The following is a 27,500-nucleotide window of genomic DNA, read 5'->3' as shown; positions in this document are numbered from 1 at the left end:
CGTGTAGGTTCGACGGGTTCTCGGGGGCCTCGAGGGCATGGGTATACTCGCGTGACGTCGATGGAGAATCGGTCAGGAAACGTCGGCTATGGGCACACGAAGAGAAACGAAGGGTGGAGGAAGGACGAAGGAAGAAGAAGAAGAAGAAGAAGAAAAAGAGAGAGAGAGAGAGAGAGAGAGAGAAAAGGAAGAAGTTGAGGCCGTTACGAGGTATAGATGTTTAGCTGGATAAACTCTCTCTAAGACTTGTGTTATCCTTTCAAAGACTACCGTTGCTTTCGAAGGTCCCCTACCCGCCCCTACCCCCCTCCACCCCCCTTATTTTTCCTTCTTTCGTTGGACTTCTCGTGGTTTATTATTTTAAAAGTGAAAACGACGTACGTTCATTAAAATTTAACGTAAGGAAATTATCCATTACGTGGTTATTATTTATTATTACTCGATGATAATTAATTGTTATGGCCAATCTTTATTTTCTTTCTTTCTTTTTTTTTCCTTTCTCCTTTTATTTTTAAGTAGTAATTTTTTTTTTTTTCGACATCGAACAAAAATTCTTGAGGAGGACTTATATATATAAGAAGAAAAAAAAAAAAAAAAAAGGAGAAATAAAAAACAGATTTTTAAGCACTATCTTATTAGTTTCTTCCTCTTTGTCCCCTCCCACCCTCCTCCCCTCCCTATCTTTCATATCTTTCCATTCCTTTCCCCCTTTGTTTTTCTTTTCTTTTTTTTTTTTTTTTTTCCCATACAGACACAATACAACACACGTCAAAATGTATTGGATAATCGTACATTGACGATGAGATGCATTTTGGTCGACCTCGAGACAAGAAATAAGCGAAGATCCGGCCGTATTTTTTTTTTTTTTTGCGAAGGTTATTATTACGAAAGGAAAAGTTATAAATACCTATTTAATTTGCACTTCTACAGAAGTAGAGTACCTTTAATATCTGGGAGGGAATAAATTTGGCCGACATCCAGAATATCCACCTATTTTTGCGAGATGCTATTTTGGACTCGGGCCATCTAACACAAGAGATAAAAAAGAAAGAATGGGAAAAAAAATAAATGAGAGAGAGAGAGAGAGAGAGAGAGAGAGAGAGAGAGAGAAAGAGAATTTCGATATATTAAAAATCCAAAACTCTAAACGAAGCCCTTACATTCAATTCATCCATTTATTCCCACCCGCCTATCCCCAATCCCATTTTCCCATTAAGATAGTTATAATACAGATATAACAGGCAGAAACTTTGCTTCTTAAGAAAACTGTCCGAGGAAGTTATGATTATGATCGAGTTTCTTTCTAGTTGGAGTTTAGCTTAACAAACACCACGATGGCTAACACACCTGACCGACCGGCATTGGACACTTTAGAAGACCGTGAGGGAAACACGAGAACGTCCTACTTGAAACAATAACTGTCAGAATTTATTAACATGAATTTGAAAAGTTTTACGATAATGCACGTCACCTTCTTTCTTTCTTTTCTTTCTTTCTTTCTTTCTTTCTTTCTTTTTTTTCTTTCTTACTTACTTACTTTCTTACTTATTTTTCTTCTACTTTTACTTATTATCGAAAGTGAAAGAGGAAACATGGACAGATCTGTATGATCATTAACATTTATATAGAATTGATTGTTTCTTTTATTAGATACATATATACATATATATATATATATATATATATATATATATATATATATATATATATATATATTTTGTTTTAAATGTTCAAATTGAGAAACTAAAGGGAAATATGTGAAAAACCTTGGGGAAAATAATTCCTAAATATATTTTAACATTATTTTACATGTTCAAAGAGAAAAGTTAAAGTTCATGATTGATCAGTATATAAAATAAAATAAAATAAAATAAAATAAAATAAAATAAAATAAAATAAAATAAAATAAAATAAAAAAGAAGAATGCGTCTGATAGAAAACGAATGTAAAATTTAATTCAAGACGGAGACGGAGACGAAGACGAAGACGAAGACGAGGACAGAGATATAAAGAGAGAAAGAGAGAGAAGAGAGAGCAAGTAGTAGAAAACGAAGGGAGAGGCTCCGAACGAAAGGATACGTTCAACCTTGGAACGAAAAAACGTAACGGTCATTCGCCTGCAAGGTGAAGAAAAGTTGGCCGTAGTAAGTCGAAGTGGAAGTCGTGGTACTAAGAGAGAAGAGAAGAGAAGAGAAAAGAAGAGAAGAGAAACGAGGTATAGCCAAGCAAGCAAGCAAGCAAGCAAGCAAGCAAGCAAGAAAGCAAGAAAGCAAGCAAGCAAGCAAGCAAGCAAGCAAAGCAAGCAAGCAAGCAGGCACTGACCGGAGCCAAGGAGACGACGCTTCGAGCGATCGGTGATTCCTGTCCGCTTGGACGAGCCAACAGAAGAGACCGGTCTCTCTCTCTCTCTCTCTCTCTCTTCTATATGTATATCTATTTTCTTCTCTTTTCTTCTTCTTCTTCTTTTTCTTCGAAAGAAAGAGAGAGAGAGAGAGTGAGAGAGTGTGAGAGAGAGAGAGAGAAAAAGAACAATGTTCTTCCGTAAAAGCTCTGGTAAAGCACGTAAAATGTGATCCAGAAATTGATATCTTTAATCAATCTAAAACTTATAAAATTCTTAAGTTTATCTTAAGTTTATTTATTTTTATTAATAAAGATTACAATCTACATTGTAAATATTTAAATATGATCATAATATTAAAATAGATATGATCGAGATTTTCTATTAATATATATTCAATGAAAATTCATTGTAGTTGATTATTGTCATTGATAATTAGGAAGAAAAAAATTCATGATTAATCAAATGTATATATAATACGTCGATACGTTTATATCTTCGGAGATAATGATAAGATTTTAATGATGGATTTTGATAATTCGTAGACGATGTGTCGTTCGATATTAATTGAAAATATGAAATTAATCGTATCGAATGATTTCAGATAAAATAATTCGTAAATGAAATATTGACACTCGTTCGAATCGAAGGGTTAAAGTTTATTCGATTGATTTGAAACGAAACGATATAGATTTCGAGACGATGATTTTGTGATTTTAAGATTTCGTAGGAAGAAACGGAAGGGAGGAAAGAAGGGCCAAGGAAGAAGAATTGCATCCAGGGGATGATGATAATATAATTCGTAAGAATGTTCGCTATTTACATAAGTTTTCGTATTCGAATAATAGATAGGAACAAATGAAAGATATTATAAATTTAGATTTGATCTAACGTAATAAAATTAAGATCTTCGAATCGTATAAATAATTTCATTGGATCGTGTCGTTTGATTTTAAGCGTCAAAAGATGGAAAAAAAAAATTAATAATCGTTTGGAAATTAATCGAAACGAATGACAGTAATGGGAAAATAATTTTAAATAGATATATGTCACTCTGTTTTACATGCTGGTATTGAGTAAAGTAAAAAAAAAAAAAAAAAAAAAAAAAAAAAAAAAAAAATAGAAGAGAAAAGAAAAGCAAGAAAAAAAAAAAAGAAGAAGAAAAGGAAAAATAACATTCATTGTGTTTGTCATGTTCGTCGTCGTCGTCGTCGTCGTCGTCGTCGTTGTTGTTGTTGTTATTATTATTATTGTTGTTGTTGTTGTTGTTGTCGTAGTAGTATAGTTGTTGTCCAACGACGCGAGAGAGTCTTAATATTCCATGGGTGTGATCATTTATCAAGTACCGCAAGCGAGCGCGGTCGAACGACATTCCTCACCGGCAGACCGAGACACGGCCCCGACACGCCGACTTATTTCTCGACTTTCTTGACTTATTTTGCAAAACCATTTACGACGGTGCCCGGTGCGTGTCGTGTGCGTGTGCGTGTGCGTGTACGTATGCGCGATATACAAGCCTTTCGAAACATGCTTTTCGATCGTCCTTCTCCTCTAACGTTTCATCCTTTTTCACAATGCAATGACGATGCGTTATATCTCCTCCCACCTCTCTATCCTCATCACCACCACAATCATGCCATCTTTGATCGTTAATTAACGTTTATTCGGTTGGGGGAGGGAGAGAGGGAGTTTCCCCTCTTTTTCTTTTTCCTTCTCTCTCTCTCTTTTTTTTTTGTTATTTTTTTTATTTAATCCCTTTTTCTTCCTCCTTCCTTCACTCGATTCTTCCTTCCTTTATACTTCATTCTTTTTGTTCGGGACGAATCTCATTCTTTTTTTTGTTTCTTTTTACTTTGTTTTTTGTTTATTTTTTTTCTATTTTTTTTCTTTTTTTTTTTTTTTTACGAGAACAACTTTCACCGCCGTCGTCATTATCTATTACGTGAAAAAGAATTAAAAGTAATGGGATGTCTTGTACTACTAATCACGTTTATTGCGATATTTATTCAATATTAATTTTCTCAGATCGAGAAATTGTCTAATTTCGTGAAAGGACAGAACACTGAATAGTTGTAGTTTCTTCGATTAGTAATAACATTTGCGTAAATCAAACGTGTCGTTTTTAAATATTACATATCACCTTTCGATAATAAACATGACGATTTTATATTTTAATCAAAACTAACCTTTAAGAGAGTTAGAATATTGAAAGTTGATAATTCAAATGATAAATCATTTTCGAAGATATTTCTTTCCTATTCAATCATTAAACTTCATGACAATAAATACTTTTCTTTTTTTTGTCTTTGCTCTAATACACCTGATCCAGTCATGTACATATATATATATATATATATATATATATATATATATATATATATAATATAAAAATATAATAAAATATGATAAATATATTAAATTAAATTTTAATATATTAAAATATATTAAAAAAAAAAAAGATATTTCTTTTAAACTCGTTCGTCCTTTTAAAGATCACTTACTTTATTAATACTGTTATGTCGGATGTTTTTTTTTTTTTTTTTTTATAGAGATCTTTAACCTATCATATATATCAGAGAGGGATGTAACGATTTGTAAAGAATCTGTTAAACTATAAAGATAGAGAGAATATATATATATATATGTGTATAAAGAGAGAGAGTGAGAGAAAATCAACGTAAAGGGTCACGGTCAATGGGTTTTCGCTTCTCGCGTTCGCGGCTTCCACATCGATGAGCACGTTATTAATAACGGAGAGCATTTGAAACGCACACGAAGATAGAGAGAATTTTACGTGCAGAGAAAGAGAGAGAGAGAGAGAGAGAGAAATAAATAAAATAGAAGTCTATGTGAATATACGGGATGGTCTTTTTAAGTAAGACCTATTGTAATGCAAATAAATATTTTTTACGTAATATGGTGTCAAATGAACAAATATCAGGCTAAGATATTTTCTTCACAAATTCATTTTTTTCGAAATTATCAAATCGACATCCGTCGGATATCTTCTGTTGCCGCCGTCACTACCACCGTCATAAACTGTCTTCGGTCAACGTCATGGTCGTCATCAGTTCTATTCGGTCTTCGTCATTGTCGTCATCGGTCCAATCCGGTCTTCGTCATCAGTTCTATTCGGTCTTCGTCATTGTCGTCATCGGTCCAATCCGGTCTTCGTCATCGGTCTTACTCGGTCTTCGTCATCGTTGTCGTCGGTCCAATTCGGTCTTCGTCATCGTCGTCATCATCGTCATCGTCATCACCTCTCTCTCTTTCTATATATATACATATATATGTATTCCTGGAGGGGGACGCGTTTATGTACTAGAAGCTTTGGAGTTGCACGCGGGTATGGCACTCGACTCGTGTTGTAATGAATGACAGCGTGAAAGCGCATTTATTGCGTAACGAAAAGTCGAGGAGAATTGCTCGGAGAATGTGCTTCGTCAATTGCCATTGGACAATATTTAATTATCAATTGCAATTAACGATGACATTTTTCTTTTTCTTTTTCTTTTTTTTACTAATAAACATAATAATATTATTCATGGAATAATTATTTAATCAAGTCACTTGATGTTTTAATGAACGATTCGTAAATTCTATACACTGGTTATTGAATAATTCGGTGTTTCTTCCTTGTTCGTGCTTGGCGTCTCCTTAAAAAAAAAAAAAAAAAAAAAGAAAAAAAAAAGAAAAAGGAAAAGAAAATCACAAAATCGAAACAATTGGAAGAAAAGTAATAAAATCGAATCGTGATATAGACATTTAAAGTGAAATGATTTCGAATGAACATGAAAACGAAACTCGTGCAAGATCTTCAGATACATGCATATATTATATCTTTTCGTGTTAAGGGGGAAAGAAAAAAAAAAAAAAAAAAAAAGAAAGAAAAAAGAAGGAAAAAAAAAAAAAGAAAGATACGTGCGAACTCACGCGTCTACACCGTCTCGATGTTTCTTTTTTCTTTTCGTATTTTTTGTTCTCCATCACCTCCACCTCCACCTCCACCTCCTTCTCCTCCTCCTCATCCTTCTTCTTCTTCTCTCGCACGACAGTGACACGCACGGGGCACGTGTAGGTTATTTTTATAATGCACTTAACGCTCATACGTCCTCGTGTTACCGAAGCGCAAAGCACACCGAGAGCGTGTACAAATCCTGATGGGAAGGTTCAACGTACTTACTTACTTACTTACTTACTTATTTACTTACTTACTTACGTCAACGATAACATTTCGTTTTCCTTCGGAATCTCGATAAAGTCAATGATTTTCTTTACTACGTTGCCCTTACATACTCGAGAATAATTTCCAGTTGCAATTGCAGATGATTGCAATTGCGTAAAAAAAAAAGAAAAGAAAAATAAAGAAAAAAAGAAAAAAGCTCGTCGCGATTTGTCGACGTCAAGAGACTAAATCGTCGATTTGAAAACAAAAAAAGAAAAAAAAAAAAAAAAAAAAAATACACATATAATCAAAACAAAAATGAAACTCGAAAGGATTTGTCGATGCCAAGAACTATTATTGACATGAAGAGAAAAAAGAAGAAGAAGAAAAAAAAGGAGAAAAAAAGGAAAGAAAATTAATAAAAAAAAAAAAAAAAGAAAAAAAAAATAAACAAAAAAAAATTACTCTAAAGTAAAACTATACTTAATGTCTCTCTCTCTCTCTCTCTCTCTCTCTCTCTCTCTCTCTCTCTATCTCTATCTCGTCGGATCGGAGTCCACCCTCTTCGTGCCGTGGTTTAATATCCACAGAAAATAAACGTTAAACGCTATTGGTCGGCACAGGAGCAGGACGAGAACCCCCAGAACACGGCGACGAATAGCAAAGCTTTGCGATCGATAGCGTGCGCGCGAACGAATGAACGAACGAACGAACGAACGAACGAATGAAGGAAGGAACGAACGAACGAACGAACGAACGAACGAGCAAACAAGCAAACATCAGAAAAAAAGAAGAGAAAAAAAAAAAGTGATTCGCTCTAATCTCATTTCTCTCGTTCGTTAGTAATCGATAATTCTCCATATGCCACACCCCTCTCTTTCATTCTCATTCTCATTCTCATTCTCATTCTCATTCTCATTCTCATTCTTTCTTTTACTCTTTGTAAAAAATTTCTCCGCCTCTTTAAATCGAACAGAGGTCGTGCGACTGACAATCGTTCATTTGCCTATCGTCTAGACATTTTTCAAGACCACGTGGGTTCTACACCCTACTAACGGAGCTCTGAAATAACAACAGCGATTGTACGACGAAAATTGTACGACGAAGCTTCTTAACTCGTACAAAAAAAAAAAAAAAAAAAAGAAAAGAAAAGAAAAGAAAAGAAAGAAAAAGTATATAAAAGATATATATTATAAAAAAAAAAAAAAAAAAAAAGAAAGAAAATAATAAAAGGAAAGAAAGAAAGAAAAAGAGAAAAAGAAGAGGGGGAAAAAAAAAGAATTATCAGAAACACGTGCACACATACACGTCGTTTCGTTGTAAACAAATTGTAAATGTAAAATAATATAAGTTAATCATTATCAGACGATCATCGAACGTAATCAATGATTTCGTAACGTATAAATAATCTCGATTGTTAAACGATCTAAAACATTTGTACGATCAATAGATCAAATCAATCCTTTAAATCATACGTATTATATATATATATATATATATATATATATATATATATATATATATATATCTACATCAATCGTAATGATTGAAACAATCGATACGACTTCCAATATATATTTATATTTAACATTAAGAACGACGACTTAAAAAAAAAAAAAAAAGAACAAAAAAAATAATAATAATAACAATGAAAATAATTAATAAATTCGACGTTATATTCACGATACGATTTGATTGAATTCAATCGAAGCGCTTGTACGTTATTATACAAATTCTATTACTCGTTTAGATCTTGACAGTCGATGAAAGTGAGATAAAGCATACGTAGAGACAATAATTTTAAGATTCGCCGCGGTAGTGCGCACAGCTGAGCGTCACATGGCGCGTTTGAATGCCTTTAAGTAACGAAGGCTACGATGAGGGAAGGAACGGAGAGGGTGGAGGAAATTACCCCATGGATCGAGACTACGTAGTTTCTCTCTCTCTTTCTCTCTCTTACACACAAACTATATATATATATATATATCTGTTTCCATCTCTGTCTCTCTTTATCCATGTATATACGTGTTACGATCTCTATCTTCTCTCTTTCTCTCTCTCTCTCTTTATATGTATATATATATATCTCTCTTTTTTGCTCGAAACTAAACGCAAAGGGGCATTAATAATTTAATGCGTTTAATTCTGCCTTACTTGCACACCCTGTTTACGCGCACGCGTGCGTTTCTTTTTAAACAGTCAAAGGCAGAAGTAACGCTACGCTGTTTCTGTAGCAACAGCAGCAGCAAGTAGAGGAGGTGGAGGAGAAGGAGATGTTCACGATGATGAAGAAGAGGAGGGGGAAAAGGGACAAGAAATTTATTCAGCGATTTTCCCGAAGGCATCGACGTTCGTCCTTCCTTCCCTCTTTATACCTTTTCGCCCCTTCCTTTAAACTACTAAGACCCGCTTTAATTTCGTCCTTTGCATAATTAATCTTGTGGATTTATCGGTATTTATTTGCCAAGACACCCCCGCCATGAAATTTATGTTAATTATTATTCTCTCCTCTTTCTCTCCCTATTAACCCCTTCTTGTCTCGTCTCATCCCGACCACTCCCCACTCCGTCCTACGCTACACACCCCCACCTCAGTCATCATCATCATCAACTACATACAACGGTATACTTTTCGAACAAGAATATTGAATAATTAATATTACGTTTGTGTTATTTTATGACACGTGACGTTTGTTGAAAAGAGAAAACATTATATTTAATGGTGAATTGTGTTCGTTTGAAAGAAAAAGGAAAAAGAAAAAAAAGAGAGAGAGAGGGAGAAAGAGAGAGAGAGAGAGAGAGAGAGAGAGAGAGAGAGAGAGAGAGAGAGAGAGAGAGAGAGAGAGAAATGAAATTTGACATTACATCGAATTCTCGTTTTTCCCCTTGAATGTTCAATAATTGTCGATAATCATATGCGTTATTCAATGGATTAAAGAATGAATGAATGGACGGGCGAATGGAGTCTACGAGACACCGGAAATAGTAAAAAGGTCAACGTCCCTGTTAAGAATGAAAAAGAGCTCGTAGAGATTGATTGGTCGATAAGTAAGTGACAAGGGACAAAAACGTTTTTATTGACCGTACGACGTACTCGAGAAGGATTTAGTGGCGCCATCGGAAGGTCACAACAGACTTCCGTGCTCTTCTTCCTTCCTGCGGTCGATAAAGTAGTAATTTTCTTCTTCTCAAAAAAAAAAAAAAAAAAAAAAAAAAAAAAAAAAAGAAAAAAAAATCAATTGTCAAAAACGTCAAACGTATAATCCATTGAATATGAAATAATAAATATGAAAATGAAGAATTATCGAGGATTAATAAATGCGTTTTTAATCTGACTTGAAGAGAAATTTTCTCTTCTTTTTTCATTGTTTCTTTTTTTCTATAAATATATTTCCACGTCGACATTTTAATATACATTTAATCAGTTTGAATGAAAATATGGTGGATTTAATATTAATAATCAGGAATGTTATTATTTTCTAATAGAACTTTATATTTCTAATAGAACTTTATGAAGAAGAAAGAGAGAAAAAGAGAGAGAAAGAAAATAAAATTCTCTCTCTCTCTCTCTCTCTCCCTCTCTCTTGTTCTCCATTTTGTTGGTTGATAAACGAAATATCTACGTTACCTTCATTTCCGCTACGAGATATCGGCTTTCGTTTCGACTTATGATTATCGTTTTAAGAAGATGACGCAATGCTTACCTGAAACATAAATAAAGAAACAGATATATAAATATATATATACACACACACACACACACACATATATATATATATATATAATTCGTTTAAATATATGAAATTTGGAGTTTACTGCAAGTTTTATCTTATCGCGTATACCCTTTAGTAATACAACGTATAAACGAATGATTATTGTGTAGAAAGAGAAAGAAAAAGAAAAAAAAGAGAGAAAGAGAGAGAGAGAGAGAAGAGAGAGAAATTTTCGCGCATTGCTGAAAGGTGAAAGGTCGAGGAATAACAAGCATCGATAAGAGAGAGCACTGCATTACCTTCCAATGGGATTTTTTTTTTAATGCGATATTAACCCCGACAACTATAAACATCGATTGTTACCGTTAAATATCCCGTTAGAATGTCAATTTGCGGCAATTCTTTAATAAGATTGGAGAATTTGTAAATGTGTTTACAAATTGGAGAAACCTCGATGGAAAAAAACAAAAATCAGGAAAAGAAGAAAAAAAAAAAAAAGAAAATAAATAAAAGAAAAAAAAAGAAAAGAAACAGGAATTAGATTAAGAGAAATATAAAAAGTGCGGATTCAGGTGATTTTGATATCTAGAAATAAATAAAGAAGTAAATAAAGAAAGAGAAAAAAGAAAATAAAAGAAGAAGAAGAAGAAGAAGAAGAAGAAGAAGAAGAAGATAAAATTGTTATCTCTTATGATTGAAAAATATGGACGAACAATGCACGATGAATGTACGTAATTCAATATTCTCGAGGATAATAATGAATACTTTTGTGTGAAATGATAATAAATCACCCGATGATATTATTTTACGTGATAAAATTTTACTCGACTTATTTCGTGATATTAAAAAAGAGAAAATACATAACTAAGCACTCTTCTTGAGAAATTGTTTGATTGTATGAAGGAAGAAAAGAAAAAAAAAAGAAAAAAAGAGAAAAAAAAAAGAAAGAGAAAGAAAGAAAAAATTAAGAGTAAAAAAATAATGTCTCAAAGATAAACATTAATAAAAGCATATGACATATTTAAAATATATCAATAATAAAGAGCATATTAAATTCTTTTGTTCGTCGTCATGTTCGGCACGTAGAAGAAAAAAACGAAAAAAAAGGAGAAAAAAAAAAAAAAAAAAGAAATAATAATAATAATAATAATAATAATTTTGAAATAATTTAAATCCATATTTGCGGAGAAAATAAATATACGTATGAATTTAAAATCCCTTTCTCATGATCGTCAGGATAAAATATTTCAGAGAAAAAGAGAGAGAAAGAGAAAGGAAAAAAGAAAAAGAAACCAAAAAAAAAAAAAAAAAAAAAAAAGGAAAAAAAAAAATAAATAAATAAATAAACAAAAACAAATCTTCCCACATAATTGGATCTAAACGAAGAAGAAAAAAAGAAAAAGTCAAAATTGTTATTTAAAATAATTCTAATTTGTTCCATAACGAAATCACTTTCAATATTTGCAAACTCAATTAAACGTAATGAAGTTTCAGATAATTACCGAAAGCATCGTTCCTCGAGAAAACTATCTCATCGTCAGCGTTTACTTTATCTTTAAACTTGTACTCTTACTCGGAGTAAATGGCTATGTGCAAATATCTAATTTCTTTGTAATGCGACTCGAAGGTTAATTAAGAACTCTCACCTCCTATTACAATTTTGAATTCTTTTTTCCTCTCTCTCTCTCTCTCTCTCTCTCTCTCTGTCTTTTTTCTTTCTCTTTTTTTTCTTTTTTTTTTTTTATAGGTCAGCACCAGTGAATCATTCGGTCAGTCTCAGTCAATGTTTTCTCACAGTTGTTGTACGATCTAATCGCTTTAATTTTAGATTAATCGTTCATTTAGATAGATTTGAAATTAATTATTAGCATAAATGCATACGCATCCTGTTGTCCTGGATCTATAATTGATAACGACAAATCCTTATTTATCAACGCAATATCATATTTTTATATTTCATTAACATGTCATTTTATTTTTTATTTTTGTTCTATTAAATTATGATAAGAAATTTTTTTCTTTTTTTTTTTTTTTTTTTTTTTTTTTTTTTTAATAGATTCAAACGACTTATATATAGATCGTTTAGTAAAATCCATAATCGTCGTTTTAATACTCGTTATCATTTAAATATATCATAAGTAATTAGTGAAATATAAAATGAATAAAAGAAGATGAATGATTCGATATATATATGTGTATATATATATATAGTTGTCTCCCATAGTTTCGATTGATTTACATTAAATAAGATAATATATATATTTAATTATGAAAGAAAGATAAAGAAAGAAAAAGAGAAAGAGAGAGAGAGGGAGGGGAGGAATAATTTCAAGCTATTCTCAATTATCGATAATGATTCTGGATAGATCGTATGGTTCGATTAAAAAACAGTACACCCTATATGTTATACGTATATGGGATAAGAAAAAAAAGGACAAGAAATGGGAACGGAAGGAAAAGGATAGAGAAAAGGAAAAAACTAACGGTACTGGGAAAGAAATGAAAAGAGAAGGAGAAAAACAAAATAAATATATATATATATATATATATATATATATATAGAGAGAGAGAGAGAGAGAGAGGGAAAGAAAGAGAGAGGAAGAGATTAGAGAAGGAGGTAACGCACGGTGCTTCGCCGGCTCGTTTCGTTTCAGGATCTTGATAAAGGTTCTTACATTGAAGAAAGAAAGAAAGATAGAGAGATAGAAAGAGAAAGAGAGAAAGAAGAGGAGAGATAGAAAGAGAAAGAGAGACAGAAGAGGAGAGAGAGAGAGAGAGAGAGAGAGAGAGAGAGAGAGAGAGAGAGAGAGAGAGAGGAAAGGTAGAAGATAGCGAAGGGGTAATCGCCCGTTGAAAACGCAATTTGAGGATCGCACGAAAGACGAGGAAAATAGAAGAAGTGGAAAAGACTAGATGGAAACTCGTGTCGCCGGTTTCTCGATGGATAGAGCAATCAGCTATCCACCTCTAGCTCTTTCTTCTCTCTCTCTCTCTCTCTCTCTCTCTCTCTCTCATCTCTTTATCTATCTATCTATCTATCTATCTATCTATCTATCTACGTTTTCCTTCATGCCTTATTTTTATCCTAACGCGTAGTTCTTTCCTTCGAATCGTCGTCGTCGTCGTCGTCGTCGTCGTCGTCCTAAGGTAATCCGAGCACGGATACGCTCTCATATATAAAAGTTTTTAAGTCCTAAGAGCGTACGTGACGATAGTATCACACCGTCAAATGTTTCTTCTCTATTCTATTCCATCTATCTATCGATCTATCTATCTATCTATCTATCTATCTATCTATCTATCCGTTAGTCTCTCGATATTTCTATCCTTTTTCATCGTTTTTATCTCTACTTTTGCATGATCGGGAGAAAAAAAAAAGGGTCGAGAAATTAAAAAGAAAAAAGAAAATTCTTTTTATCTCTTTTACCCTTTCCTATTCTATTTATTTATCTATCCATCCATCTACCTATCTATTTAACTGTGTATATATATATATATATATCATCCTTCTTTCAGAACGTATTTTTTATAGAAGGAAAAAAATACATAAAAAGCAAAAAGCAAAAAAAAAAAGAAAAGAAAAGAGAAAGAAATAAAAAAGAGGGAACAAAAGATCGGGTTAAATATAATAACGTGCGTTAAAAAGGAAGACTTCATCGGATCTAACGAAAATTATTTTCCATTAGACGCGGCACGTGCGATACACATCGATCGATAGTTTTCAATTAGTCGTCTGTTCGTTCGTTCGTTCGTTCGTTCGTTCGTTCATTCGTTCGTTCGTTCCGATAAGGTAGAAGATAATTTAGAAAAAGATTAACGTCATGTACTCTTTCTTTCTTTCTTTTCTTTTCTTTTCTTTTCTTTTCTTTCTTTCTTTCTTTTTTTCCTTCATTCTATCTATCTATCTATCTATCTATCTATCTATCTCTCTTTCGATCTTTCACCGGATGAGAGAAACGTTTCATAGATCGTTAATAATCCTATCGTTATTTCTCTCTCTCTCTCTTTCTCTCTCTCTCTCTCTCTCTCTTTCTATATATATATATATATATAATTTTCTTTCTCTCTTATATTCCTTATATTCTTCTGCGTCGTATACATCAATGTCGAACGATCAATTACTTGTTCAATGGAATTACGAAAAGCGGATATAATTCGATCAGATGAAAATCTTTAGCTTTTCGTTGGGTCAGCTACCTTTTCTTTTCTACACAAGCAAAACGATTTAACCTCTCTCTCTGTCTCTCTCTCTGTATGTCTATATCCGTGTGTTTGTGCTAAGAGAACGGAATACGAGCAACTAAAAATCCCCGTCCCTGAAACTCGTTCAATCCCAAGGCTCAACAATTTAGTGTCATCAAACGTTCTAAATGCGAGCCTTGAATTCGAGACAAGAGCGCAATAATCGATCCTTGACAATGACTCTCTTCTGCCTGTTTTTCACTGTTACGCATTATTTCATCGTTGATTAAATGATCATTTTTCTCTCTCTCTCTCTCTCTCTCTCTCTCTCTCTTTTTACCTTCGCACATCACCACCTCGCTTCATCCTAATGAAGGGTGATAAGCTTCACTCTAATCTATCACAATTCCACCAATCGTATATATGTAAATTAAATGGTTTTCTTTTTTTCTCCTTCTTCTTCTCCTATGTTTTTTTCATTTAGTTTCTTCCTTCCTTTCTTTCCCTCCACCCGTCATTTTTTTTATACATTTTAATTAATTAATTTTTTCCCCCTTAATGTTTAATAAACAAGATGATAATTAATGATTACGTTGACACGAGACTTACGTTAATACGAAATATATGTCGTAGTCGTTGTAAAATAAAAAAAAATTGCATACGTCTATGTATATATGTATGTATGTATGTATGCATATATGTATGAAATATGTTGATCGATGGTATGAATTATTTATTCAGTTCGGTTATAAGGATTAAATACGATATTACATGATTTATCAATGATTTTAATAAGAACGAATGTCCTACGGTTTAGTATTACCAGTCAAATAAATCCTATATCGAGTCAATATGATTGTCGAATGTAACTCGACATGTTTTTGTTTTACTTTTCTTTGTTTTTCCAAAAAAAAAAAAAAGAAAAAAAAAAAAAAGAAAAAAAGAAAATAGAGAAGGAAAATAATCTCCTAGTGTCGATTGTGACTCGACATATTTTTCAAAAAATTCGTACCGACAATTGTGACTCGACACATTTTTCAGAAAGCAACTAGTGCCGTCAATTGTAACTTAACATTGCCTTTGTTTTTGTTTTCTTGTTATTATTTCCTTCTTTTTTTTTTCTTTGTTTTTTTTTTTTTTTTTTTTTTTCAAAACTCGTGTCCAAACGTGATCGTCGTCGACGTGTTTTTTCGCAAAACACTTGTCGAGTTTGACCGTCGACGTGTTTTTTTACAAAACATTTGCCGAGTATGACAAGTGTGTTGACTAATAATTGACTCGCTTTTTCCTTTTATCCGCTTAGATTTTATGTATGCATATATACGTATATATATTTTTTGTTTTCTTCCGTTCTCGTTTCGCAAAATTTTTTATACATTAAAGAGAAAATAATAAAGATTACGTTTATAGGAATAAACATTAATCTTCTTTAGCAACGTTAAATAATTTTACAGTTATCGGATAGAATTAAAACGATCCACGTATTTCACGATTTCATCATAAAAATCGTACATTGCACGATCCCCGGTATCAATTTTACATCATTACTTAAAGTGTATTTACTATTTAAACGTTCTCGGACTCTCTGTTTATTTGGGAAATATTTGCAATCGTTAACGTTCCGAATTCGATGATTATTATTTCGAACAAAATGAAATTTCCATTGGAAATGAGATTGAAAGAATAAGCATATACGAATAAAGCGGTGTTAACGAACAGTAAATAAATATACTCACGTACGTATATATACATACACACACACACACAAACATATATATATATATATATCGCATATTTTTAAAATAATATATTATATAATATCAAGAATTATGGCATTATATTTCTATCGCGTAACGTGCGATACTATTTCATTTAAAAGAGAATATACATTTTTTACTATATCGATTTCAAGAGTTTCGTTTTCGTCGACAGAGAGAGAGAGAGAGAGAGAGAGAGAGAGAGAAAAGAAAGGAAATAAATCAGAGGTCCTTTTTCTTTCCTTTTTTTTTCCTTCCACCCTTTTCCGCCTCCCCTCCCCTCCTCCAACATCGAATAGATCCTATATAGATCAAAAATAACCTTCGACCTGTCTGCGGGACATTAAAAGAGATCGTTAAACGAGATCACACCCAGTCAGTCGTAAAAAAGGATCGCCTTGGACGGTTAGTATCAATAATAATTATTTATCGTTCATTCCTGCATACATATTAAACTTCGTTATTTGTCAGTACACGTCGTGCATTACGAGAGCGTAGATTAAAAAGAGAGAGAGAGAGAGAAAAAAACCAGAACGAAAAAAAAAAAGATAAAAGAAAAAGATAAAAAGTGAGTAAAAGAAGAAAAAAAAAAGAAAAGAAAAAAATAAAGGGAAAAAAAAGGTACAATCGCATAAACGGAAACGCTTGAATTGTTTGTTTGAATTGAGATGTATTTGTAGATAATGTACGTATACATAGAGAGAGAGAGAGGGAGAGGGAGACAGAGATAGATAGAGACATGCGTCTGTATATGGCATTACGCGATTAATTAATGACTCAGTACATGAAACGTTACAATCACGACTCCAATGGTAATCGCAGTGACATAATCGTGTCAATTGGCACGGCCTAGCCATGGGGAGTTGATAATTAATGTACGTAGGAAATTACATGCGAAAACGTTCACGCGAGAATTCGAATAGTTTCTAACCCCTTTATCCCTTCTCACTCTCTACTACCCTTCTCACTCTAAATCTCTATTTCTCCTTCTCCTACTTCTCTCTCTCTCTCTCTCTCTCTCTCTACCTTGTCCCACAGTCCATATCCAAAAACCCCATAACCAATCCCCTTTTCTAATCACGACTAAAGCTAAAACCACCGTAGGTAATAATAGTCATCCTGGCAATTTCGATTTAGAATCGTCTGAATAATTAACATTAAAATCGTTCTCGATTGCATATCCTTTAAAGAATACGAATAATGTCGTTTGAAACGAGATAGTACGTACGTACGTATGTACATATGTATGTATGTATGTATGTATGTATGTATGTATGTAAATGGTTATATACGAAGGAGAATAATAAAAAATTGGGTGAACGTTAAATAAAGAAAAAGAAGAAGATGTAGGAGTAGTAGTTGATCGATTTTAAAACACGATCTTTCCTGTGCTTTCGCGATAAGCCGATTCTTCGAGATTGACGTTATTCGATATCTCGAAGGAGAATAATGCAAGTACGTACACGATAAAAGGAGAAAGATGAGAGAAAAATTAGATTTCCCTTTTTCGTCTCTCTCTCTCTCTCTCTCTCTCTCTCTCTCTCTCTCTGTCTCACTCTTATCTCTTTATATCTCTTTCCCTCTCCTTTTTTTCCTCTTTGTTTTCTCATTCTATTTCTCTTTCTTTCTTTCCTTTTCCGTTTCCTTTCCTTTCCTTTTCTTTTCTTTTCTTTTCTTTTATTTTTCTGTTAAAGCAAAGTCCGTGCTAGAACGAACATAAAATTTTTGCGATAAACACGAAGATAGTTCACGATTTATATTCACGTATTTTACTTTTATTTATTTCTATCCCCTTCCCTCCTTCTTACCCTCTTTTTCTTCCCTCGTTAAAGTACGTACGCAGTTATGTGGATAGATAGATAGACAGATAGACAGAAAAAGATATATATATAGTAGTTTCTTAACAGAGAAAACGTATATAGACAGTCTTGAAGCAACAGCAGTAAGATAACTAAGTACATGTTTTCTAATCATAAATAAAGAAACACGGCAATCGTTATAGAAACGAGTTTGGATATTCTCAAATATGTATTATATAAATATATCGTTGAGTAGATAGACGTGATACCGGGGATTTCGTTGAGTTTACGTGTACAAATGGGTAACAACAAAAGAAAGAGAGATAGAGAGATAGACAGGCAGACAGAGAAAGAGAAAGAGAGAGAGAGAGAATATTGAAGTAACGACAAGAAACAGTTGCATATTTATGACACTCTGTTTATGAGGTAGAAGTTAAGAATAACTATCTACTTTCCTCGAAAACTTTGTCAAATAGAAGATATTCTCTCTCTCTCTTTCTTCATATATATATATATATATATATATATATATATATATATATATATATATACCTATGTATTATATCAAACGATCAAACTTCTTCGAAGGGTTTCTTCTCAACCTCTGAAGTTCCTCAGTTTCTCTCGACAGCTGGGAAGCCGGTGTACGCGTAAATTCTTCTCTTCGAGATGTTAGAGAAAACTTTGTCCGAAAGTAGCAAAAGAAGGTATTAAAAGCAAATTCGAGCTTGAAAATCTTACGTGAAAAGTAAAGAAATACATAGAAGGAAGGAAGGAAGGAAGGAAGAAAAGGAAAGATGTTCTCTTAAAACATAGACATTATTTCGTTGGTAATTAAAGTTAATTCTATGTCTAATTATTACTATTATTATTATTATTATTATTATTATTATTATTGTTGTTGTTGTTGTTGTTATTATTATTAATTCATAATGAATAAACATTTAATTTTGTGGAATAGAAGTAGAAGAAGTTATTTAATAAAGAAATTTTGTAAACACGTAATTATATCATAAATGAGAGGAAGCAAAGACGGGAAAATAAACTGTTTCTTGTTGAAACACAAACGTAATTCTTTCTCCTACCAACCCTTATCCTCCCTCCCTCCCTCCCTTCATCCCTTCCTCCCTTATTCCCCTGGTATAAATTCGTTCTTCGCATTATTATATTTAGTTTTACGAACAAACATTTAATTTTGCGAGAGTGGTGGAAGAAGAGGTTTTTCAATAATAATAATAAAAAAAAGGAAAGAAAAAAAAGAATTTCAAACATAATTATATCCACCACAAGCAAAGAATGAGGAGAGAGAGAGAGAGAGAGAGAGAGAGAGAGAAGACTTTCTCGTTAAAATTTCAGACATAATTTCTCGCTACAAGTTTATCTTTCGTATTATTATCATTGTTGTTGTCTTTTTTCTGTTTCTTTCCCTTTTTCTCTTCTTTTCTTGAAATAAATTTTTCTTTTTCTCTTTTTTTCGTTTTCTCTTTGCACGAAATTTTTCTATATTTAGATCAATTACGGGACACAGGTTATGAGTTGCATATATCAGAGGGACCGAAAAGTAATGTCGTTTGTAAGAAACGACACTACTTTCCGGTCCATATTCAGGGAGACCGAAAAGTAATGTCGTTTGTAAGAAACGACACTACTTTCCGGTCCATATTCAGGGAGACCGAAAAGTAATGTCGTTTGTAAGAAACGACACTACTTTCCGGTCCATAGTCAGGGAGACCGAAAAGTAATGTCGTTTGTAAGAAACGACACTACTTTCCGGTCCATAGTCAGGGAGACCGAAAAGTAATGTCGTTTGTAAGAAACGACACTACTTTCCGGTCCATATTCAGGGAGACCGAAAAGTAATGTCGTTTGTAAGAAACGACACTACTTTCCGGTCCATAGTCAGGGGGACCGGAAAGTAATGTCGCTTTCAAGAAACGACATTACTTTCCGGTCCCCTTAAAATATCCCGTTGGCAACTAAGTCGTTGCGGTAATCAAATCCGCAATGACTTAGTTGCCAAGAAAATATCCCGTTGGCAACTAAGTCGTTGCGGTAACCAAATTCGCAATGACTTAGTTGCCAAATACTTTCCGGTCCACCTAATAGAAAAAAAAAGAAAAAAAAAAAAAAAAGAAAAAAGAAAGAAAAAAAAGAAAGAAAGAAAGAAAAGTAAAAAGAAAAGAAATATATATATGATTTCATTTTCCTTTGAACGATCTTCTGTTATGCATATATAAACATAAATTTCTTACTCGTTTTTTTTTCTCTTCTCTCTGTCTCTCTCTCCCTCTTTCTCTCTCTCTCTCTCTGTCTCTCTGTCTCTCTCTCTCTCTCTCTCTCTCTTTATCTCTTTTACTCTTACTCTTTCTACATCTTTTTAAAAAGGTACGGGCAAGTGATTCGCATGTAAATGAAACGTGGCATCGTATCTCCGTACCGTAGAAGTATAGCGACGAGAGTATAACGACATAAAAGTGGAAAACTTTAAACCGTACTCTCGCTCCCTTTTTTCCCTCTGGTGCCTCTTTTTTTTTACCTCCCACCGGCTCTTTATCACGACCTCTCTTATTAGACTTATCGATCGTTCGAGCATAGCAAAACGTTTGTATCTCTTTCTTTCTTTCCTTTCTTTCTTTCTTTCTTTCTTTCTTTCTCAAGAGAGAAAAATAATTCTTTAGGAATGGCGAGAAGAGAATAAGAGTAAAAAAAAAAAAAGAGAGAGAGAGAGAGAGAGGGTGAATGAAGAAAAATGCTGTGTACATCAAAGTCGTGGAGGAAAAAAAAGAATATGTGTATGTGTGTATGAAAGAGAAAGGACAAAGAAAGATAGAGGAGAGAGAGAGAGAGAGGGAGAGAGAGAGAATGATAACGATAAAGAGTCTTCTCGTTACGAATCTTCTCTTCTTTTTTATTTCTATATTCTCGAGACAGCACGTCGATATAATGGAAAAACTCATTCCGATTATTCGTCGTTCGAAAACCGCACCAACTTCGTCCCACTTGAAATTGCATAATTATCGCTGAAACTGCTCCGATTCGCTCCTTTCCTCTTACTCTCTCTCTCTCTCTCTTTCTCTTATCTTATCTTATCTTATCTTTCTTTACTTTATTTTACTTTATTACATTATATTATACTCGATTTTTATTATTTTCATTCTCATAAGATAATCCAAAACTTTGTAAATAAGCGAACAAACGAAAAAAGTAAGAAGACAAAAAAGAGGAAGAAGAAAAGGACGAAAATAAAAAAAGAAATAAAACGAAAGAAACAAATATCCGATATCTTAACGAAGATAGTAATAATGATGGATATCGTTCGCGTGAGTCTCATTATTACGAACAAGAAAAATAGAAAAATAGAAGGGGGGAAAAAAAAGAAAAAGAAAAAAGAGAGAAAGAAAGAAAGAAAAAGGGAGAAAGAGAAAGAGATATTATATTAGAATGGAGAACGATATACGAGCAATGAATTTTTTTTTTTTTTTTTTATTTATTAAGAACGAAACCACTACATTCGTTCGGAAGAGAATAAAAAGTGATAGAAAGGGAGAAAGAGAGAGAGAGAGAGAGAGAGAGAGAGAGAGAGAGAGAGAGAAAGGGAGATCATGAAAAATAAAACAGAAGAAGGGTAAGTAAAAAAAAAAGAAAAGAGGGTTGAAAGGTGGGGAGGGGTGTAAGAAAGTTTCTTCATAAGATCTCGTTCCATGAAAGTCCCGAAAAGTTTCATTTTACGTTAACTTCCAACGAGTAAAGCGAACCGAATGAAGCTTTCGATGATGAACACAGACACACATATACACACACACACGCACAAACACATTTTTCCAAAACTTTTTGTCATAGCTTTCACCATCATAGTACGTAAGCGTACTATGTAGTATGTACACATTACTTTTGATCGATCTCTAAGAAAAAAAAAAAAAAAAAAAAAAAAAAAAAAAAAAAAAAAAAAAAAAAAAAAATAAGAAAAAATAAGAAAAAAATAAGAAAAATGAAAGAAAAAGAAAAGGGAAGTTGTAAAACTTTGATAATTTCTTAAATTCACGAGAGCATTGAAATAATAGAAATTTATTTTCAAAAGGAATGAAAAGTATTTCGTAGAGAAAATTTGTCATAGAACACACGGCGTATACACATGGCGATATCTATTTTTGTACCGATACAGATACGATCGTATTTCTATCATTCACTGCCAAAGATAATATTATTAGAATTATCACGTGTAATTTTATTCCATACATATATATATATATATATATATACGTACGTAAAAAGAGGATCGTTGATTTTTTTTTCCATTTCTTTTCTATTTTCAAATGTTTTATAAATATAACGAGTTCAATCAAATGATAAAATTAGAGAAATTTATATATAGCTATAATAAGCGAATTTTTCATTTTTAGGATAATTGAATTCAAATCATGGAGTAGGGGGCAGAGGAATTTTAGAAATCGAAAGGAATTCCAGATATACAAATAGTTTATATTTTCCTGTTGATAAATTCAATTTATGCTATAGGGTGTAAATTTGTCCCCGGCGTATCTGGATTTTTAACAGGATCACACGATCTGCGAAGGTGTGACACGCAAGATGATACAATCTACAGATAAGTTATATTCTTCTATTCAAACATTCAAATTACAAAGAGAAAAAAAAAGAAAGAGAGAGAGAGAGAGACAAAGAGAGAAAGCGGAAATTTTTCCCGCGAATCTGAATTTCCAAAAGGGATCATCAGTTGATTATTTTTTTTGTCTTTTTCTTCTTCTTTTTCTTCCTTTTCTTATTTTCAATCGTTCATAATTATTACGATTCTTCGTTGGAGTTAATTAACGTAAAAAAAAAAAAAAAAGAAAAAGAACAAAAAAAAAATATGTACCAAACAAATTGTTATTCTTAGAATAATGCAATTAAAATCTGTGCGTATCGGTCGATTTCTCGTTTTATTTCTTTCTTTTCTCTTTTTTCTTTTTTTTTATTCCCTTCCCTTTTTATCTTCAATCATTTATAAAAAAAATTACGAATCTACGATGGCATTAGTTAATGCATGAAGTCTATTAGATAAGACGTAAAAGTGAATTAATAATTGTCGGATTTCGGACGAACATGAAAAAAGTAATTAAAATGATATAAGAGTCTATAAGAGGGTTAGTTATGAACCATCGTTGATTAATCAATCCGTAGAATAATATTTTCCCCTTGAAATAGATGAAACATTGACCGGCTATTTTGTAGAACGATTTTTATGAGAGAAAAAAAAAAAAGAAAAGGAAAAGAAAAAATAGAAAAAAAAGAGAGAGAGAGAGAGAGAAGCAAAAAAATTAAATAGAACAAAATTAATCAAAATTTCTACCGCCCTATACTCGTCGTTCCGTATTCATTCATATATACATATACGAATATATATATATATATATATATTCGTATGTTGTATGTATTACATATCAACGTAGAGAAAATTGCTTTTTATAAACGGAACATTCTAACGTTGGCTTCGAAATGGAGAATCTAGCGGTATGCGTGGGTATATATAAACGAGCCACGGTATCAATAAAAATGTTTCGTTCGACGAGTTCGAATTTGTAGCTCGGTCTCTTACGAGGCAAAGAGCTTTCGCTACGAGCTATCGCACAAAACTGGGCTACGTGATATCGATTTACGGGAGCAAGAGGAAGCATATACACGTCTATCTTGTTCTCTCTCCCTCCCTCCCACCCTCTCTCTCTCGTTCTCTTTGTCGTTAGTTTGTATGTGTGTGTGTGTGTGTGTATTTGTGCGAACTGTTAGAACACAAACGAGAGAGTTAGGTACTCTTCTCACATACGTAATACACACGTAACTACGGAAGCGAGGATATATTACCTGACAAAGCGATTAAAAGGGACTAATTCGATGGAAAAAATCGACAGAGCGAGCGTGATAATCGTTTCAAGTAACGAAGAAGATAAAGCCGAAGATAGAGATATAGAGAGATAAAGAGAGAGAGAGAGAGAGAGAGAGAAAGAGAGAGAGAGGGAGAGAGAAAATGAAAAAAATGATACTCGGAAGAAGATAGAAGAAAAGGAAAGACGAATAAACATATTTTCGTCGTTGGATAAGTGTAAAATCAAAATAATTGTAATTAAAAACTAAGTAAGGATATCTATTTAAATTAAAAGTGGATGGAAAAAGAAAAAAGAAGAAAAAAAAAAGAAAGAAAAAATAAAAAAAGAAGAAGAAGAAGAAGGAATAATCAAACGTAATTTATTTTCAGTTTTTTTCTTTTTTTTTTTTTTTTTATTCTCTTTTTTTTTTAATTAATTAATTAATTATGAAAGATTTAAGGTCAAATATGATAAGGAGGTCGCAATTTTTTATACGAGTTCCAAAAGAAAGTTCACGAAATAAAAAGGAATAAAAAAAGAAAAGAAGAAGAAAGAAAAAATTATAATTATAATGATAATAGTAAGAGTAAAAGATGAGGATAAAAATGAAAATAAAAATAAAACTGAAAATGTAAATAAAAATAAAAAGAAAAAAAAAAGAAAAGAAAAAAGAAGAAAGAAAAGGAAAAAAAAAAAATAAATAAATAAATAAAAAGAGAAGCAAGTCGACTTTACGATCTACCCTTTTTAACGCGAACACCGAAGCACGCGAACGACGTGACATTTGCATACACGTATGCACCTATCTCCATCTATCTGGTTGTAACGTGTGTGTGTCTGTGTGTGTGTCTATATGTATATATTTATATATGTGTATGTTTCTATGTTGTATCCTTTGTGTATAGAGAAGCGTCAATTCTAATCGCTTTGAAAAAGAATCACTCATCCTCTTCGTTATATCGTCCAACTCGTCGTTCTGATCGATCGATAGTCACAGTCCGTCCCTTGTCGTTTTGTCGTTCTTGACACGATTATCAAAGTTCAAGAGAGAGAGAGAGAGAGAGAGAGAGAGAAAAGAGAAAAAAAGAGAGAAAAAGAGAGTCTCGACAGTCTGACGATTTATCGATCTCAAATTTAGAAACGAAAGAAAATACAACATTTTTTTATTTTTATATATAACTCGATCCTGTTACATCGAGCAATCGTTAGAACGAAATTAGATTGGTCGTTAGTCGTACGTTGACTCTCAAAGATCAATTGGATAACAGGATTAGTTCGACCTTCGAGACGAGTCTCGAACGAAATCAGTCGCGACTGTTCTCTCTCGTAACGAGCCAATCTCTCTCTCTTTCTCTATTTTTCTTTCTCTCTCTCTCTCTCTCTCTCTCTCTCTTTCTTTTCTTTCCTCTTTCTCTCTCTCTCTCTCTTTTTATAATATTATATATGTATGAACGTAATACGTGCACCATACTTTAAATTCGTGTTCAAGGTTCGATGTTCACGGCCGATTGCCATACATCACCGACGACACATCGTGCACACGGTTAATAATTGTCAAGGATAGTGAAAGCACGTGCATGTATGCGATCCATAAACATATACGATATATATATATATATATATATATATATATATATATAAACACACGCACACACACACAATTTATATTCATCATATACGTAACTTGTTCCTTGTAATACTATTAAACACTTCCTATTAGGTTGTTTGGAACGAACCTAACGATTTTAAGTGACTAGTTAACGATAATCATTTTTATATTCATATTTAACACATTTTCTTAAATTATTTCTTTTTTCTTCTTCTTGTTCTTCTTCTTATTATTATTATTATTATTATTATAATTATGATTATAATTAATCGTGATTTGTAGAGGAGATTTTTGCTCTAACTTTTTCTCTCTCTTTCTATCTCTCTTTTTTTTTACTTTTTACTTCTATAAATAGATAACTCATTATGAACCTTCTTTTTTGAAATACTAATTAATATTTTAACAACGATTAATGTATATACACAGACCATTCTCTCTCTCCCTCTCTCTCTCTCTCTTTCTCGTTAAAATTCAATACACGATTATAATTTTTAATGGACGCGTTAAACAATGCGTCAAGGCTTACGTCAACTTGGTCGATAATGATAGATAATCGATCCCAGGTAAAGGATAAATAATTACGTAGATGTATATGTCGTTTCTAATGATTAATATTAATGCGATAATAAGAAAAAATCGTTATAGCATGATAATTCAAATAAATATATATATATATATATATATATATATGTATATATAATATTTTTATTTGAATATGTATTTGAATATGTATATATAATATATGTATATGCACATATATATACATATATTTCTGATAATCGTCTAATTCTTTTTCTTCTTCTATCTACTCTTTCGTTTTTAGTTCCATTTCCTTTTCTTTTTTTCTTTCTTCTTTTTTTTTTTTTTTTTTTTTTTTAATCCTTGACATTTCTATAAGAACGTGTTATTCGTCTTTATAGAAATGGGGGATAAAATTCAACCGAATATACGTACCGTAGAATAGGAATAATCATGCAGAGAGTTAATTATATTTTTCGAAGAGTACAAAGACTAGCTTTTAAGAGAGACTTTTACAAATATTCCCATTTGAACGTACTAAAGGGAGAGACAGAGAGAGAGAGAGAGAGAGAGAGAGAGAGAGAGAGAGAGAGAGAGAGAGAGAGAGAGAGAGAAAGAATTACGGATAGAGGAAAATGGGAAAGAAAGTACAAAATGCAAAGTAAAAAAAATTAAAGGAAAAAAAAAAAAAGAAAAAAAAATTAAAATAGAAATAAAATAAAAAGATAAAATAAGAAAAATAAGAAAAATAAAGAAAAAGAATTTAAAAAATAGATATAAAACGGAAATTCAACTTCCAGCTTGACTTTTACTCATCTTTCTCTCTCTCTCTCTCTCTCTCTCTCTCTTTTTCCTACTATGGAAATACATACTTCAAAAACAAATGGAAAAGCTAGAGATTCTTTTATTTCAGTCGACCTGCAAACGACCCATCGTTGTGCAATGTAATAACCGCCGGATAAAGTTTACGTATGTATGTACGACGAGAAGCTTTCTCGATAGGTCGATACGACAAACGAGAACGAAAGAGAGAAAGAGAGAAAAGAGAGAACTATCGAGCGAAACAGAAATAGTTGTTTCAAAGTATTGGAGAACGTTCAATGCTGTTCTCTTTTGAGGATGATATTACGTATAATTTACTATCTCTCAATTTCTCTCTCTCTCTCTCTCTCTCTCTCTCTCTCTCTCTCTCTCTCTCTCTCTCTCTTGTACATATACATTACAAAAAAAAAAATTAGAGAAAGAGACAAAGAGAGAAAGAGAGAAAGAGAGAGAGAGAGAGAAAGAAGTGTATAACAATGAAATGCAAATATCATATAAAATATAATATCTCGGAGATAATTAAAAGGTTAATAACGTCAAAGAACACAAATCATATTATCGTTTCAAATCAAAATGATTATATTATTTTTGACAATGTGCAATTAATCATTTATAATAGATGGATTAATTATACCTGGACAAATTTCGTTAGAAATTAGAACATAACGAAAAGCAGAGAAAAAGAGAGAAAAAGAGAGAGAGAGAGAAAGAGAGAGAGAAAAAGGGGGTTGAAATA

The 27,500-nt window shown here is 32.4% G+C and overlaps 2 long non-coding RNA genes across 2 annotated transcripts in view; one reads left to right on the top strand and one right to left on the bottom strand.

Moving 5' to 3' along the window:
• Positions 1-27,500, bottom strand: part of LOC124955838 — a 64,141-nt gene that overhangs the window by 2,837 nt on the left and 33,804 nt on the right. The gene's annotated exons all lie outside the window — the stretch shown is intronic.
• On the top strand, positions 18,024-18,650 carry LOC124955839. Its single transcript, XR_007103003.1, has 2 exons — positions 18,024-18,258; positions 18,545-18,650. It is a non-coding gene; the product is annotated as an uncharacterized LOC124955839 (long non-coding RNA).

Source organism: Vespa velutina, chromosome 19 (assembly GCF_912470025.1).
Source record: "Vespa velutina chromosome 19, iVesVel2.1, whole genome shotgun sequence".
Lineage (NCBI taxonomy): Eukaryota > Metazoa > Arthropoda > Insecta > Hymenoptera > Vespidae > Vespa > Vespa velutina.
The sequence above is the reverse complement of the archived record's forward strand: the minus strand, read 5'-3'. Positions and strand labels throughout refer to the sequence as shown.